The sequence below is a fragment of the Protopterus annectens genome, chromosome 6.part0, assembly GCF_019279795.1.
Source record: "Protopterus annectens isolate FY-2018-M chromosome 6.part0, PAN1.0, whole genome shotgun sequence".
Lineage (NCBI taxonomy): Eukaryota > Metazoa > Chordata > Ceratodontiformes > Protopteridae > Protopterus > Protopterus annectens.
The window spans coordinates 1,341,640,482-1,341,658,834 of NC_056737.1; positions in this window are offsets into that span (position 1 = coordinate 1,341,640,482).

Here is an 18,353-nt window from a genome sequence, read left to right on the forward strand (position 1 = left end):
CAGCGTGGAATCCCTAAAACTTTTTTTAGTAAATGTATGTAGCCTTATACCTAATCTCAAATAGCTAAACTTCCATATTTGTTAACCAGTCCCTCAGTGTGTGTGACTCAGCAGCCTACTACATACCATAACAACTCCCCTCTCACTGGTACTCTGTGACCTCTGGCCTCCTATCCTTTTTCTGTACCCCTTTGAAGGCTCTCACTTTTTTCTCTGTTTACTGCTTATTTTTTACTGTACCTTAGAGTCTTTGCTCTATCTTACTCCCCATTCTTCTCTGCCTGCCATTTCTCCTTTCTCCACTAGGTTGCACCATCTTTACGCCTTTCTGCCTGCTCCTACTCTATTAATTCTTTTATTTCCAACTTTACCTCTAAATACTTCAAAGCCAAACCTCCCCTAACTTTACTCCACTTTCCCTACCTTATATTTTTCCTCGAGTGTTGCTCAAACTCTACTAATTTCTACCTAGTCTTACTGTACTTCTACCTACTTACCTCTGCTCCAACCTGCAATGGCTGATACTTTTTCAGCTGAACTCTTCTGCCCTGTTGCTCTATCCCACTCTGTTCACCCTGCGGGCTCGCTCCGCTCCCTACCCTGCCCCCAATTACCACCCGCCCCCAGTAGTCCTACATTTATTGCCATCCCATACTCTCTCCCCCTTACATCACCCAATCCCCTCACAGGACTACTCCTCCCATTTTCCCCTAGAACCACCTCCTACTCCAACAACCATACCGCATTTAGCAATACTCCTCCCCACCCACCAATTCTTATATAACTCTTTCTAACTTACAAACTTCTTTTCTCCTCTAATCAAACAACTTTCTAAGATGCTCTCTTTTCCCACTATATTCCCTGCCACCACACTACTCCTGCTCCTCATTCTTCTCCCTCTGTACCATACCACCTCTTATACCAACCTTTACCTAATCCCTCCACATCAACCTCCACCTCTCTACTCTACAAATCATTTCCACAATATATCTGCCTCTTTAACCCCCTTTCACCCCACCTTTCTCTCAACATTAAAACTCTTCCAAATACCCACCAAATACTACAAACCTAAACCAACCCCCTACCATCCATTCCTAACCAAACACTCTCCTAACAAGCTTATTCACCTTCTCTCTTACCTTTGCTTAGCAGGTGACATTCATCCCAATCCTGGACCAAACATTTCTCAAACAAGTAACCTTACCTCCAACAACAAAGCAAATTGTAAATACCTCAAATTCCTCACTATCAATGCCCAAAGCTTAGCTAATAAAATTACCCTCTTTCATGCCTGGCTTAACCACAATTCACCCGACATAGTAGCCATCTCTGAAACTTGGTTAAAACCACACATAACTGACACAGAATTCCTTCCTCCAGGATTTCAATCCCTCTGATCTGACCGCCTAAACAAAAGAGGTGGTGGTGTAGCTCTAATCTACTCCAATCACTTATCCATCACTCCCTTCCCAAATCTTATCCCTTCCTTTAATAACGCTGAAATAGTTACTGGCATTCTAAAATTAAATGACCACAAAAGTATCTGCATCATCTCCCTTTACATTCCCCCTGGTAACAATACCAATACCTTGGAAGACATCCTCTCTTGGACCTCCTCAAATATTAATAACGAAACCTACATAATGGGAGATGTAAATACTGACTGGCAAAAAATCATTAATCATAATCCCACCATATCAATCAATCTCTTCAACTTTACACAACTTATTAACTTTACCACCAGGCCCAACAAAACCAACCTCACCAGCTCCATCCTAGACTGAATCCTAGTGTCTCACCCTAACAGAACTACTACATCTGGTGTCACTCCCGACCCACTAGGAGACCACCTCCCTGCCTACACCCATAGAACTACTTCCTCTTCACCATTCTCCCACAAAGTCTTGCATACTCGAAATTTATCTAACTTTAACCCCTCCACCTTCTCTGACTCCCTCAAAATCACCAACTGGAACCCATTAAAAACACTACCCCTAGACGAAGCTGTTGATTTCTTCGACTCCAAATTCCTTACTATCCTAAACTCCCTAGCTCCAATACGAACTAAAAGAGTTAAAGCCAAGACTGCCCCTTGGCTAACTAAAGAAACCAAGAAAATCATGCAACAAAGAGATAAATCTTGGAAAAGCTATCTCCATCATAAACAACCTGCATTCTTACTTAAATACAAACAACTACGAAACCTAGCCAAAAAACAAGTTATAATAGATAAAAAGTCCTACTACAACCATCTACAAATAAATCATGCAAAAAAACCCAAACAGTTCTGGAACTCCATTAACTCTCTCCTTAAGCCTGGTACAACTAACAACCCCTGCCCTGATACTAGCAAATCTGACCAAGAAATTGCCAAATTTTTTAATACCTTCTTCACCTCTACTATTGCCGAGCCAACCAAAACCTTCCCCAACAACATCCCCCCACCCCCCTCTGCCCAAGTTTCCTCCAACTCACCTCTCTCAACTCCTATCTTTGAACTTAAACCTGTGTCTACCTACCTTATAAAAAAACTTCTCTCCAAACTCAAACCCTGACCAACACCCCTGACAACATCCCCTCCTCCTTCTTAAAAATTGCCTCCGAAAGTATTGCTCTCCCCATCAGCATCCTGATAAATAGATCACTACTCGAGTCCTATGTACCCAAACTATGGCGCTCTGCTTTCATTCTTCCACTCCATAAAGATGGCAAAAACTATAACTTCTCCAACTTCTGCCCCATAGCCACCCTCTCACCCATCTCAAAAACTCTTGACAAATGCATTCACCTGCAGCTCATGCCATTCCTAACCAATCACCAACTGCTCTCTCCTACCCAGCACGGTTTCCGCCCTGGACATAATACCAACACAGCCCTTATATCCTTCCTACAATCTGTCAATTCAGCTCGAGACTCTGGTAACTTAGTTTCATCAGTTCTATTAGACTTATCTAAAGCTTTCAATACCATCTCCCACTCCCATCTACTAAACCATCTATCTAACCTCAACATCTCCCCAAAAACTCTAACCTGGTTTTCCAGCTACCTCTCAGACAGGTCCCAAGCCATGAAATGGGGCCAATCCTCCTCCAGCTTCCTTCCCACCCCCACAGGCGTTCCCCAACGATCCATACTTGGCCCTCTGCTATTCAACATCTTCCTTAACGATTTCCACAGAGCTATTCCCAATACCAAAATTGTCCAATACGCAGACGACTCAACTTTGATCTGCTATGCCTCTAACCTTACAGAACTCAAGACTCTAACTCAAACCGCCTTCTCAACCACTGAAAAATGGATGCACCAAAAACACCTCTCACTAAATGCTAACAAAACTAAGATTCTTCTATTCACTCACTCTAAATCCACCCCCACTAAAAAAAACTAATTTCAAATTACTAGCCTTAACAACTCCATCATTGACATCGTTCCCTCTGCCAAACTACTAGGGGTCGCCATTGACGAACACTTAAAATTCAATATCCACATCCAACTTAACATCAAGAAAACCCACATAAAACTCAGCCTCCTATACAGAAAGAAACAATTCCTCTCCCCCTCTGCTAGACATACCTTGGCCACTACCTATCTCCTCCCATCTCTTCTATATGGTGCTCCTCTGTTTACAAATCTATCTTCCACCCTAACCACCAAACTGGAAGTATGCTACAATAAAATCTCCAAATTCGCCACCAAGGCAGCTTCCTTCTCCCATCAATGCACCTCCCTTCAAACTTTAAATTGGCTTGAACTCCCTAATCAACTAGACTACCTCTAAATTGTCTTAGCCCACAAACTAATATTTCAACCTAGCAGCTGCCCCGCACTATCAAATATTCTTCAACCTTATACCCCCCCCAGACCCCTCAGATCTTCTCACCAAAACCTTATATCCATCCTCAAACCAAAGTGCCCAGCTGGTCAGCTTCTAATCTCCTTTACCCTAGCTAAAAAATGGAATGCCCTGCCCTCTACTCTGAGGACCTGTGACAACCTACACTCCTTCAAAACACAACTCCACTGCTACCTGCGCACTCAAAGAAAATGTAACTGTACTCTTCATTCTATACCTCCCAAGCTCCCCTCCTCCTTCTCTCCTGGCTAAACTTTTTACCTCTCTAATTTGCCTCTTAGTCATACATTGTTAATGTAACTAACATCCCCTCTTCTAATCCTTATGTTCTATGCCTGTCGTCCTCCTGGACAATTCTTCTTAACATCTTAGTTGCTTAATTTTAAATTAATTCATACTGTATACCAACTGTTTTGTAGAATTTCCACCTATTTTGATTGTAATCATTGTTCTTTGTATTTTACTAGTATTTTCATTGTGATTTAACATTGCACTGTGGAGCTTTTCTCCCCGGGCCTCCACTGAAAGCGGGCTCTCGAGCCCAGTGGACCTCCCCGGTCACCAAACTGAAATAAATAAATAAATAAATAAATAAAATAAAATAACAAATACAAATAAAACTTACTAATGAATGCTTTAGAAGACTTAAATTAATCCTGAAAACAGCTTTGGCATCTAGGAATAAAATCCAAGTTATAAACTAATTTGTTCTTTCTGTCCTAACTTACAGTTTTGGAGTGAGTGAGTGGCCCCAAAACGTGTTGGAGAGATTAGATAGGAAAACAAGAAGGATACTTCATGCTCAACAAATGATTTATAAAAATTAATTTATACCAAGATTATATATTCCCCATTGCAAGGGAGGGATGGGCCTCCTTGAAATTGATTACATGTACAGATCAGCAATCATGGGACTCCACACATATCTGATGACCTCACAAGACCCAAACATAATGAAAGTTTTGAAACATGAGGAGAATAAATCTAAGATGACTTCTCTGCTTAATCTAGCAGAAGTATATTGGCACCAAGCAGGAATGGAAATCAAACTAGAAGTAGATAAAAATCAGGCAGCAACTGAATGTGCCAAAAACAAAAGAAAAAATATAAGGTGAAGGACCAGATGAGAAGGCACGAAATGTGGAAAATGCATAAATATAGTTGCAAGTATAGAAAACTTCTGGAAGAATCTCATATTGATCCGGAATGAATGCAGGAATGGTTAAGGAGAGGCAAAATCAAACCAAGAGATGAAAGGCTAATATTGGTGGGCCAAGATTCTGGGCTACACACACACTGGTTTACAAAATCCATTGAACATGTGGGAGAAGCAGACAAATGTAGGGTTTGTAAAACCAAATTGGAAACAGTCACACACCTTATTGCTGGTTGTAGCATAGTAATGGCAGAAGGGCTGTATACTGAAAGGAATAATAATGTGGCAAGACTGTTGCACTGGGGATTGTGCAAACATGGGATTGAAGTGGCTGAAAAACACTGGAAACATGAGCCACAAAGCATCATAGAAAATGATGACGTTTATATCACATGGGATCACCCATTACCAATAGTTCAAAAGATAAATGCTAGAAAACCAGATATAGTGGTCCATGAAAAGACAACAAAAGTAGCATTGATCATTGAAATCGCCACATCCAGTGACTACAGTGTGTTGCCTGCAGAGAGACACAAAGTCATAAAATATCAGGGTCTGCAGGCAGAAATGAGAGCAATGTGGAAGAAAGATACCCAGACAGTTCCAATAGTAGTAGGACCAATGGGTCTTATAAAAAAGAATCTACAGTCATATTTAGATATGTTACGAATCCATGTAACCCTGTACGAATTGCAGAAGGAGTCATTACTGGGCACATTGCAGGTGCTGCAAAGAGCACTTTTGGCTGACATCAAAGATTGAAACCATATTAATTTCATGAACTTTAATCGTACTTTGACTTAAGAATGGCATCTATTCCTGTCATGGTATTAGAAACCCAAAGGATTTCGAGAAATTAAAAAGGTACCATAATAATGAAATCAATTATTTTTAGGATTTCTTTTTTTACTGAAGATGCAATCCCCAAGCAAAAGTCTTCACCAAAACTTCATTTCAGCTCCCTCTTCCATACAGCTTCATTTTTTTGCATAGTATTAAGAATGGTTATGTCCAATAACCATATAAAGAAGGGTCATGTCCAATAAGCATATACAATCATGTTTATTCTTTACACCAAGTCATGACTTGCAGCCTTTTTCATTCATAATTTATTTACATTCAATGGCAACAGTCTTAAATTATCCTTTTTTCTGTTTTAGAAAACTGTTTTGAAGCAGTCGTATTTTCTTCTTTCACACGCTTTTACCAATAGTAACATTGCATCTTCATCACCTTCAAACCCATCTTCCTATTCTTGGTTTATACTTTCCAAATGATTTGTCATTTTTATACGATATTCTTCTTCTTCTGTTCCTCAAATGTCTTCTCCACCATCATTTCATCAACTTATGAACCAATGGAATATCACTGTCCCTTACAGTTTCTGATAAGAAATCATCCCCAATATTAGTATTTCTCTTATTTATATCATTTACTTTTTGACTATAAAGACAAAATGGAGTGGCATAGCAATTTTGTTTAAAAAAACACTTAGATGTTCTGTCTTCTAAAATAAATGTTCCCACCTTTAACAATGCTGAACTCTTAGCCGCCAAATTAAATATCAATCCTTAAAAGCATGTTATCATTGGTATCTACATCCCTCCTGGTGGTAATATCCCTACAGTAAAGAACCTACTACAGTGAACCTTTAGCACCCTTCTCCAGGAAACTGTCATTATGGAAGATCTTAACATAGATTGGCAAACCTGCAATTCTTATAGCCCATCTAATTTCATCAATTTATATGGATTTACTCAAGCCATACAAGTACCTACTAGAATCGACAAAACCACCAATAGATCCTCTAGACTTGACTGGATACTAACAAATAAATCTAACCTCTCACATGATGTAGGATCCCTACTGGACACCCTAAATGATCACCAGCCAACATATTTGCTATGGAAATGGATCAATCCAGCCAAAACTACTACCTTCCAGTTAATTAGAACCAAAAAAACTTTAACCCTGAACACTTTATATCTGCCCTGAAAAACTGTAACTGGGAACCATTAAAAACTGTTAAGTTGAATGAAGCCATAGACTACTTCAACTCAACCTTCGTAAATATATTGAATGTGTATGCATCACCCAGAACTATCTGTGTCAAATCTAATATTTAATCTAATGGCATAGCAAAGAAACTAGGTCATTAATCAGAACCAGAGACAAAGCCTGTTCCAAATGATTAAAACTTAGAACACAAGATCTAAAACAAACCTACAGGGATCTAAAAAATAAACTTAAACAAACAATCAAGTTGGACAAAATTCAATACTACCAAGATATCTAAAACAAGCATAAAAACAACCCTCAAAATTTTGGACAGCTATTAACAGTATACTCATACCCAGCACAGCAAAAATCCCCTCCCCTAATACATCCAGCACCTCTGAAAATATTACTACCCAGTTCAATAAATTCTTAACTGAATCCATCCTAACCCTGGCCAAACAAAATAATCATTCATCTGCCATCAAAACCCTCTGCCAAGTGTGAAAATATAGTCACAACCCCTTCTCATTCAAACCTGTCCCCACTACCATGATAAAAAAAAACTACTCTGTAAACTCAAACCCACTACACTAGCAGCAGACAAACTCCCAGCTGATTTTCTTAGCATAGCTACAGGAGCCATACCCTATCCTATATCCATCCTCACTAACAGTTCACTAGTTGAAAATGAAGTCCCAGATATCTAGACAATTTCCCATGTTATTCCACTGCACAAAGGTAGCAATTCAACATAACTGACCATATACTGCTCTATTGCCATACTATCTCCACTATCAAAAATTTTAGAAAGGTGTGTACATAAACAACTCCTGTTCTTCCTCATCAATAACAAACTATTATCCAGTACTCAACATGGCCCTCGTCCTTCACACAGCACCACCACTGCTCTACTGTCCTTCACCAACACAGTGAACTCCCACAAAAACAATGGCAAGTATGTTTCAGCAATATTTCTAGACCTTTCTAAAGCTTTTCATATGGTGTCACATACTAAACTAATTTCCGTCCTTGTGCCTTAAATCTCAGTCCACACTCACATGGTTGCAAAGTTACCTACAAGAACATACAAAGCCGTCCTCTAGAAGCAAGAACACTCTCTTCTTCTGCCTGTCAACCTAGGGGTTCCTCAAGGATCCATCCTTGGATCCCTCCTGCTCTATCTTTTCACCGATGATCTCCATACTGTCACCAGACAGGCTTCCATCATCCAATACACTGATGACTCCACACCATTTTGTGCAAACTCCATTTTAGAACTATTACAGTCTCAGACCCAAGATACCTTTTCAGCAGTAGAAGCCTGGATCACATACTCTCAGCTGAACCTTAATCCAAACAAAACTAAACTTGTGCTATTCTACCCCACAAAACCCACTGTTTTCTTTCCCTCATTCACAATAACATTACTAAACAAAACTGTTATCTCAACAGCAGTCCAAACCAAGCTCCGGGGTGTTGAAATTGACAGTAACCTTAAGTTTGACATCCATATCTCACAGACTATTAAAAAGGTGCAAAAAAGTAGGCATCCTCTACCGCAACAAACACTTTCTTACAAATGATATTAAGGCCACTATAGCCCGTACTCACCTCCTGTCCGCACTTCTCTACACCTCTCCTATTTTCATTAACCTCAAAAAAACTGACTTGACAAAACTGGAATCATGTTATAACAAAATAGTTAAGTTTGCACCTAATTCCCCTAACAGGACTCATCATTGTAAGGTTCTGAAACAGCTAGATTGGTTACATTTTATTATACAACCAAACTTACAGTGGCCCATAAACTACTATATCAACCCTATAACACTCCTACACTTCAAAACCTGTTACAACCAGATTCTGGTTCTAAAACCCTACACTCTAGTAAAAAAATGTTGCTTGACAGAGCTAAAGCCAACAGTAAGGCAGGTGAATTTCTTCTTTCAAATTTTATCCCTAAAATCTGGAATACTTTACCCTCTGATATATCTTCCACTACCTCTTGCCCCTCTTAAAAAAAAAGTATTGAAAAATCACCTTAATAAATCATGGCTCTGTAACTGTACCTCACCTGGATAATACAAACTACACTCACTAGTCTTCCTGATTTATTGATCACTTGCAATGTCACCTCCTTACTGAAAATGCCTTATATTCTCAAAACTGCTTAATATAGACTAGTCTTAACCTTTCAAATGAGATGTTTTGTACATACTTGAATGCTAATACCATCTGTAGTTACTAATCAAAGTTATTGCACATATGTTTCATTTGTGACTGACTGCAATTAACTTGTTCCATCCTCTGTTACTACTACTGTAATAGGTTGTAAATTACCTCTACTGTACTACCAATCCCTTATCATTATATATTTTTGTATTATGGATGCTTTTATTATTGTCATTTGTGGAGCTTTTCTCCCCGGGCCTCCACTGAAAAAGGACATACTTCCAGATAAACTTTCCTGGTAAACAAATGTGAAATAAATAATTAAAATAATTGTATTTATTTATTTATTTATTTGTTTCACATTTGTTAACCGGGTTGGTCCAGCTGGGTAAGAATTTACCCTTTTTCAGTGGAGACTCAAGGGGAAAAGCTCCAAACAGACATACAAATACATACAAACAGAGACAAATTAACAATATTAAAGAGCAAAACAATCTTATAGATACAATGGATAAGAAGAACATAATGTACTCAATGGAATAGTACATAGCTATATATACAAAAAATGTAGTAATAGGTTGTAACAGGAGAAACAACAATAATAAATCCAGTAGGAAAGCAGGAAGGAAGTTAAGGTTGTAGGTAATATAATGAAAAGAAACAAGGTATAATTAGATTAGTGGCTAGAGGAAGAAATGTGTAAGTGCAGGGGCTTCAGAATTGAGACAAAGTAGAGTGAGAGTAAAAAGTAGAGAGGAGTGACTGCACAAGAACCCGTAGGTCAGTAGAGGGAATGGTGCAAAAGAAGATAGTAGTAGAGGAGGGATGTAGTGAACTAGAGGGAGGGTACAGAAAAAAGAGCAGTTGGATAAAGTAAGTTATAGAAAGAGGAAAAAGGTCTTAAAGATCAAACTTAGTAGTGAAGTGGGTATGTGAAGAGGGAGGGATTAAGTAGGATGATAACAGGTACATAAAGGGTTGTTATGGAGGTATACTATCAGGTCATGTTTGAAGTTAGGAAGGGAGGTTTGACTTCTAATATGGAGTGGAAGATTGTTCCAGGTAAGGGAGATGGAGTGTTTATAGAGTATTTTACCTATATTCTTGTTGGGTTTATAGACTTGTAATAAGAGTTTATCAGAGCTGCACAGGGATCGGGGAGGGGTGTACCAGGACATCAGGTTGGACAGAGATGGACAGTCAGAGTTTGAATTAAGAATTCTGAAAGCTTGGATCAGCTGACATTTGGTCAGAAGGTGTTGAAATTCGAGTCAATGTAATTTTATGAGAGCGGAGCAGTGATGGGATTTATAGGGGCTGCTGGTGACAAATCTAGCAATTTTGTTATAGGTTTGGTCTAATTTTGCCAGCAGGTTATTTTGTAGATTGGAAAATAGAGGGGAGCCACAGAGGAGGGTGGGGAGGAGATAGGATTGGGCTAGCAGTAGTTTTGAGTTGGGAATCAGGAATTTGCTGTTTCTGTATAGTATGCCCAGTTTTTGGTGTGTTTTCTTTATATAATTAAGTATGTGGAGATCTAGTTTGAGCTGGTTGTCTATGATGACACCTAGGAGTTTAGTGTGTAAGTCTGGTATTATGATGGTGCCATTTAGAGAGGATATGAGAAAGGTGGATTTGTGGTGGGCTAGAGTTTTAGGTAGGGATAGTAAGAGCTTAGTTTTAGAGGAGTTCAGGATAAGGTGATTATTGGAGAGCCACTTCTCAATAGACTGTAATGAAGATTGGGTGATAGATATGGTGGAGGTTATTGATAGAGTCAGAAATGAAGATCAGAGTTGAGTCATCTGCATACTGTATTATAGAGGAGAGGTTGCTGGAAGTGTGCAGGTCATTGGTGAAGAGGTTGAAAAGGAGGAGACCAAGAATTGAACCTTGAGGAACATTTCTGTTTTTTAAAACAACAGTAGCTTAATTTTTAACCTCAGGTTTATCAATTTCCTTGTCACCAATTGAAACATTTCCCTTTTCATTTTTTGCTGTAAGTTCTCAGGCAAAAGGAACTTTTCTTGCATCTCTGCATCATCAAATAAGCCTTTGTGTATAAGATCCAAACATGAAACTGCTGTTTCCTCTGCTGGTTCATCCTCTACTGTTTTACATAAAACTTCTGTATCTAATCTACCTTTCTGAATTTCTGTAATAATTATATGCAGTACTGTAGAATCTGCATTATTTGTATCAATTTTCCTTATGTTTTCAGATATAACTTCCAAAACTCTCTTCCTTTCAGCTATATATACTCAGTCAGTGCTATTGTCTACTTCTGTTCCATGACATTTCTTCTGGTTACTGACCTCCGGTGCATTGCTTGAAATGAGTAGGGGTTCTTTATTTATATAACTATTTACAATTTACATAGTTACATATTTACAAAAAAATTTCATTAAACATGATTTTTTCTTCATTTATAAACATCTCTTTACATATGTATAGATCCTACTCTTTTTTTCTATATCCACCACTTAATTTTCCTTATTATGTTTGATAATATCCACTTTCCATTAAACATTATTTAATTCAATCTCTCTTTCCAAATTATCCAAATCTAAAACATTTTTACCTAAATTAACATATTCTTTACTACAGAGTCCATAAAAACATATTCAATCATATCCACATGTATCTGATTGTACTCATGAAATTCTTTTAACTATTTTGTTTTCTATTATCTTTTATCATAAATTCTTAACTCTTTTACATGTGAAAAAAATATGTTGTAGTCTTTCTAACTCTCCAGAAAAAAGACAAATTCTCTCATTAATCTTTTTATAGGGAATATTTCCCTTTACTGGCAGCTTATTAATATGTAACCTCCATAAGAAATCCTGGCATTCAATATTTTCTTACACCTTTAATTTCTTTGCTTCATAATTTTTCTTTTTTTTCTTCCATTAAATGTTCTCATGAAGTCACACAATAATTTTGCAAAATTATATTTATATATCATATTTTCCTGTTTTCTTCTATTCATTCTATCCTTAATTTCCATAATTTTATTTTTCTTGATACATTCTTACATCTTCATTTCTCCATTCTATCTCCTTTTTGTTCATTTTAATTATATCTCATTCTTTTTTGTAGTTCTCCTTAAATATGCTTGTGATCAACTTATTTTCTTTCCCATTTATCCATACTAAGATCCTATAAAAATGTAATGAGTCTTCATATACTATTAGATTTCTTAAACCTAAACCCACTTTTTCTTTTCCACATTGAATACTTCAATTTTCAATAAATTTATTCTAGAGCCCCAGATAATCTGAAATATAATTTCAGTAAACATTTTCACCAGTTCTCTTGGTATCATATATACACTAACTATATTTGACAATTTTCCCATCCATATTGTATTGATCAAATGCACTTTTTCAGGACAATCTATACTTATTCCACAAAATACTTGATCATTTTAAATCCCTCACAATTTTCTCCTATTGTTCTTTCAATATATTATCTTCTCCAAAATAAATTCTTAATACTGATAATATTTTTATTTAAAATTTTTATTCCTTCTATCATCTCAAAAACCCTTACATTTTTCTTTGTTAATGTTTAATCCAACTTTTCTCAGTCTCTGATTCACATTCATAACTACCATTTTCTTTTCTTTTCCATTTTTGGAAGAAATCGTAAAAAGATCCACAGACCACCACGCAGTATGATTAATAAAAATTATTTAATATAACACAGAAAATATTAGTGCTTTCAGGTACTCAAACCCTTCCTCAGACATACAATAACTAACAACATACAATTATTTTTAAACTAAATTGCTCCAATCAAAAGAAACCCTCAATAAAACAATTGATACTTAGGAATGTAAGGTCTACGCCTATTCAAAACAGGTTTTAAAGGCACCACACCATTGAGTCCTGGATATTTATGTGCCCCAAGTTCTATGATCCATCTGGTTTCACAATACTCTGTATAACCAGAGACCTCATTGTTCCTGCTATCCTTTATTTTCTGTAGTGTTTGGAATAGGAATTGATGCCCTGGAAATTTCTCTACATGTTCTGTCTTTTTGGTTGGAATACAGACCTTTATCACTTGTCACCTTTTGGATTTATTTTCTTTTCCATTTTTGGCTATTAAAATTATGTCATCACCACACATTGTAATAATCAGATCTGACCCCCCTCCATTTCTTGTACATATTTACTCTTTTTTATTCCATTAGTCATTCATTTTATTATACTATTACTTACCATCACAAACAAAATAGTACTCATTAGACATCCTTGTTTTGGACCTTTAATCATCTTTATGTCTTCAGTTAACCAACCATTTACTAAAACCTTAAGTTTATTGTTTTTATACACTGATTCACAAACCTTCTTTACCTTTATACTAAAGTTACATTGTTCCATTATTTGCCATAAAATATCATGCTCTATTGAATCAAATGTTTTATCAATATCAGCTACTGTTAGTTTCACTTCATTTTTAATGTCATCTACTATTTCTCTAATTACTGTTAACAAGTCTTGGCTACTGTTTCCTTTGACTCCATAAATGTCTTATTCCATTACTTAGCTCAACTTATTTTCTGATCTTTTTTGCAATATTGTCATAAATAGTTTATAATCACTGTCATTCAACATTACTGGTCTCTAATTTTTAATTTAATTCTTTTCCTCTTTCTTCAATATAAATCTCATAAGACATCTACATATTTCTTTATAAATAATACCATCATTTAACTGTTCATTAAATATTTTTATTGAAATTTCCTTTTAATATTGTAATACATCCTTATACATTAGATATCCTATACTATCTAGTCCAGCTGCTGAATTTATGTTTAATTCCTTCATCACCTTTTCCAATACTACTATTGCAATTTGGTTATTTATTTATTTATTTATTTATTTATTCTGTAAACTGTTTTACTTTATACTGCTTTCTCCTTTTTTATTTCTTTGTTTTTAACCATCTCTTTTACATACCTTACTACTATATTCATTATATTTGCTTGTTTTCTTTCACTGTTTTTTACTTCATTTTCATTTCTCTCATTTTACCATTGCCTTCCTTTACTCCTTTACTTTAATCTGGCGACACTTCTTTTTTTCCTTCTAAAAAATATTTTTGCTTATATATAATTCTTTAAATTCCTCTTGATGTTTTCTCTGATATATCTCTTTTTCTTTTCTAGAATAGTCTCTTTCATTTCTATCAAGGCTCCATAAAACATATTTTTGCATTTTGCTATACTCTTTTATTGTTCTTTCTGTCTTTTACTTTGTTCCCATATTAAAGATATTCTTTTATATTTTTCCTTAAATATTATCCACCATTCTGACCATTTAAAAAAATCTCATATCGTTAATTGGTCTTTCCAAAGCTTTAATATAACTTCTTGACATTTTTATTCAGTTCCTTTCCATTAACTCTCTTAATTCCTTTTTCTATTTTAATACATTATTTATTTTCATCTATCTCAATCAATATAGCTAACTGACCAGAAAAAAACTGTTTACACTGCTTCCTCTATCACCATCTTCATAGTTCTTAATTTTCCTTTCTGATATGTTGTTTTATTTCTAAGTTCCATAACTCTAAATTTCCACAATTTATCAATTGTTTCATTATTTTCTTATCTGATCTATTTTATTTTTTTTTTTACATATTGCATCACAATTAAAGTATCCCATTATTATTATTATTATTATTATTATTATTATATCCATATTTATATCCTTTGAAATAATTTTCCCTTTCTTTATATATCACATATGCATATACCTCTATTAACATATACATTTTCCTTTCCAACTTAAAATACACTACTATTAATCTTCCAAGTTTAAATAGTTTAACTAAAGTAAATGCAATATTTGTATTCCCTTCTTATATAATATAATGATTCCTGAACATTTTTCATTACCCAAATTCCATATTATACCTCCCATCAACAACATTTCTGTCTGTTCCATTCTTTTTTACTTAATAATTTAATATCTTCCAGTACTATTAAACCCACCTCACAAATCTTATACCACTCCAGCACTCCTATTTTCCTTATTATATTCTTTATACCATTAATGTTAATAGATATGATTCTACGATTATTTATTGTACTTCTTCATTAATTTAAGTTAAATTGTTTATCCATTCCCTTTCATTTCAACTTTCATTCCTACTTTCATTCCTACATACTGAAATTTTATTTTCCTGTATTTAACCCTTTTCCCAGTTGAGCTTTTCTTTTTAACCATTCTCCAATGTATTTCTTCTCCATCACTGTCTTCTGTCCCACTATATCTTTCCCCATCCACTTTTTGTGTATTAACTACTTTCTGATCTAATTCATTGTTTTCTGTCATCTCTTCTTGTACTTCCTCCTGCTGTAATTGTTATTTAAATTTTACAGCACTTTCTGGTCTTCTTTCTTTCTTACAATCCATTCATACAGGTCCTCTTTGCTTAGATTAATAACACATTTTTTCACAGTTTTTAGCATCATGACTAATTTCCCCACATGAATAACATCTTTTTTGACACAATTGTTTACAATATTTTCCTTCCTCCCACATAAAAAAACATGTTTTAGGTTTTCCACAATATTTAACCACAGCCCCATTACTATCAACATTTACAATGCTCAGAATGTGTATTATTTTCCATTTTTAAAATCACATTAGAATCCCAAGCTCCTGTCTACATTCATCTGTTGTATATAACTTTAGAAATGTCCTTTACTTCATTACAATAATTCTTTAACAAATGCTACTTAACAGACTGTCTTTCAGTTTTAGTTCAAAACTGAATATTAACTTTTTTTGTGTGTGTGTCTGCGGAAAAAAGTCTGATCAACATATTTATTCCATGGATAATTTTCTTTTAGTCAAGAAAATTTCTAACACTTCAGCTGTCTCAAAAATGTCACAATAAGTGTCTTTCTTTATTAAAATAAAGGCTCTTATATGTGCCCTTAACCCCAAAGGCACAACAGTTTTGTCCCACACTTCATACCTGTCCATTTCTGACTCTTCCTTATTTTAAATCCTCGCTATGAACTTTTTTTTCTTTTCTGCTTCTATCTTCTTCTTCTCCCTTCTAATTTCTGTTTGCTGTCCAACTACATCCACAAATGACCTTGTCTTTATTTTCTTTCCTTCCTCCTGATTTATTCTTTCTATCATTAAACCCCACAATACTCCTTTACCTGTTTCTTGCTCACGCTGCTCCACTAAGTCTTTTAATACATCATCCTGTGACCCTCCTGACTGGGGAGTTATAAATGTAATCCCTTTGTCTCAAACTTCTTGTTTTGACTGCTCAACCAACTCCCTTTGAAATAAATCATCTGTCTTACATACTGTCTTCTTCTCCTTTCTCCTCCATTTTGTACCTATCTGAGGAAAATCAATAATTGACTGGTTAAGTAAATGCATAGTGGTCTTCCTCATTGCTGGATTAGTTTCTGGCCTTTCCTGCCTCATAATTTTATCTAACAGTTTGGATACAGAATCATATGTTTGTTCAATTCCACACTTCTGGAGTAACATATCTCCTAAACCCGTGCCACTGAAGGGCTCATTCACTGAAGCTTTATCCCTCACTAGCATCTCTCCACATGTTATAACAATGTTGGTTCTCTTTCCCTAAAACATCATTGCAATTTCATCCATTATATCACTGCCTTGGTAATTCATGATCCGAGATTAATGATTCTTGAGTTCATATTTTTATTTTACCTTTAGTCCTATTTGTCATAAAGCAGCTTAATGACTTGTTCCCATTTTGGAACATAAATTGTAGTCAACTGATTCTTTCTTGAAGTATGGTGGATTGTTTGGTTGAGTTAATAACTGAGATAGGGAGTTTATTCCACAGGCACTTGAGTCTTTTTATATACAAAGCTGTCATATTTCATGGTGTGGTTCATATTCATTTTAATGACACTGAGTATCCTCTTGTGTTCAAGTCACCAGGGAGGAATCTAAGAAAATGGCTTTTATACCATAAGAACTCCTTTAATGTTTTGTGTTTCATGAAGAGTAGGTCTTTTCTAAGGAGAATGCATAGGAATAGGATGCAGAGAAGAACGTTACTGTAATCTTTGTATACAAGACAAGTTTTGAAGCCCTTCAATCCTATGTTTGAGAAAACTTTGCACCTTGACCACTTGTTCCAGATGGTATGTGAATTCATTTTCAGAACATTGTACAGTATTCTATAACTGGTTTAGTAAGAGTCACATAGAGATGGATGGTTACCTTTCTGGTATGTCTAGTGACGGGTCTACTACTAATGCCCGAAACGACGATTCCCCGACGGAAAACTCACCGACGCCAGATGACCGACAGGTAAGTGTACCGACAGGGTGATTTGCCGACAGCGGAAAGACCGACAAGGGAATGTGCGATCGCGACGCGGTAAGTGTGCGATGGTGACGGAGTTAGGAGCGGTCAGGTAAGTGCTCGAGATTGTGGGATGTCGGGTTAGGCTGTGGGAAAGGTGAGTGTGTGTTCGTGTCGGAGGTATGGTTCGGGTAAGGTAAGTGTGTGCTAGTGAGGGACTGTAGTTTAGGGACGGGTTAAGTGAGTTAGGGTTAGGGTGCAGGTAGGTGATGTGTGCGTTAGTGTTGGAGCTTGGGCTAGGGGTGGGTTAAGTGAGTTAGGGTTAGGGTGCAGGTAGGTGAAGTGTGCGATAGTGTCGGACCTTAGGGTTAGGGTTTGGGTCAGGGCTAGTGTGTATGCTATGTAGTGTCGCGTGTTTACGTTCCGTGTGTCGGTGTAATGGTGTTCGGTGTAATGGTGTTCGGTGTTTTGCGTTGTCGGGTTTGTGTGATGTCGGTCATCTGGCGTCGGGGAGTTTTCCGTCGGGGAATCGTCGTGTCGGTAATTAGTAGTAGACCCCTAGTGACACATTGATAATCAGGTTGGCAACTTCATATGCTTTGAGTATGGTAGCAGCTGTATGGTATGAGATGAAAAATAATGATCTACAAGTACTCCAAGGGCTTTTCCCTATTTTGTAATCTTTCAGTTGTTCTGTCAATATTATATAAAGCTCTGGGGGTGTCTAATGCAAGAATATTGTAGGCAAGCTCATTTCTGTTGCACCATTTGTTTGTAAAGTTAAGTGTCCTTTGAAAGGCAGTAGTTTCAGTAGCGTTAAGGACAATGTTCCCAAGCCTGTTGT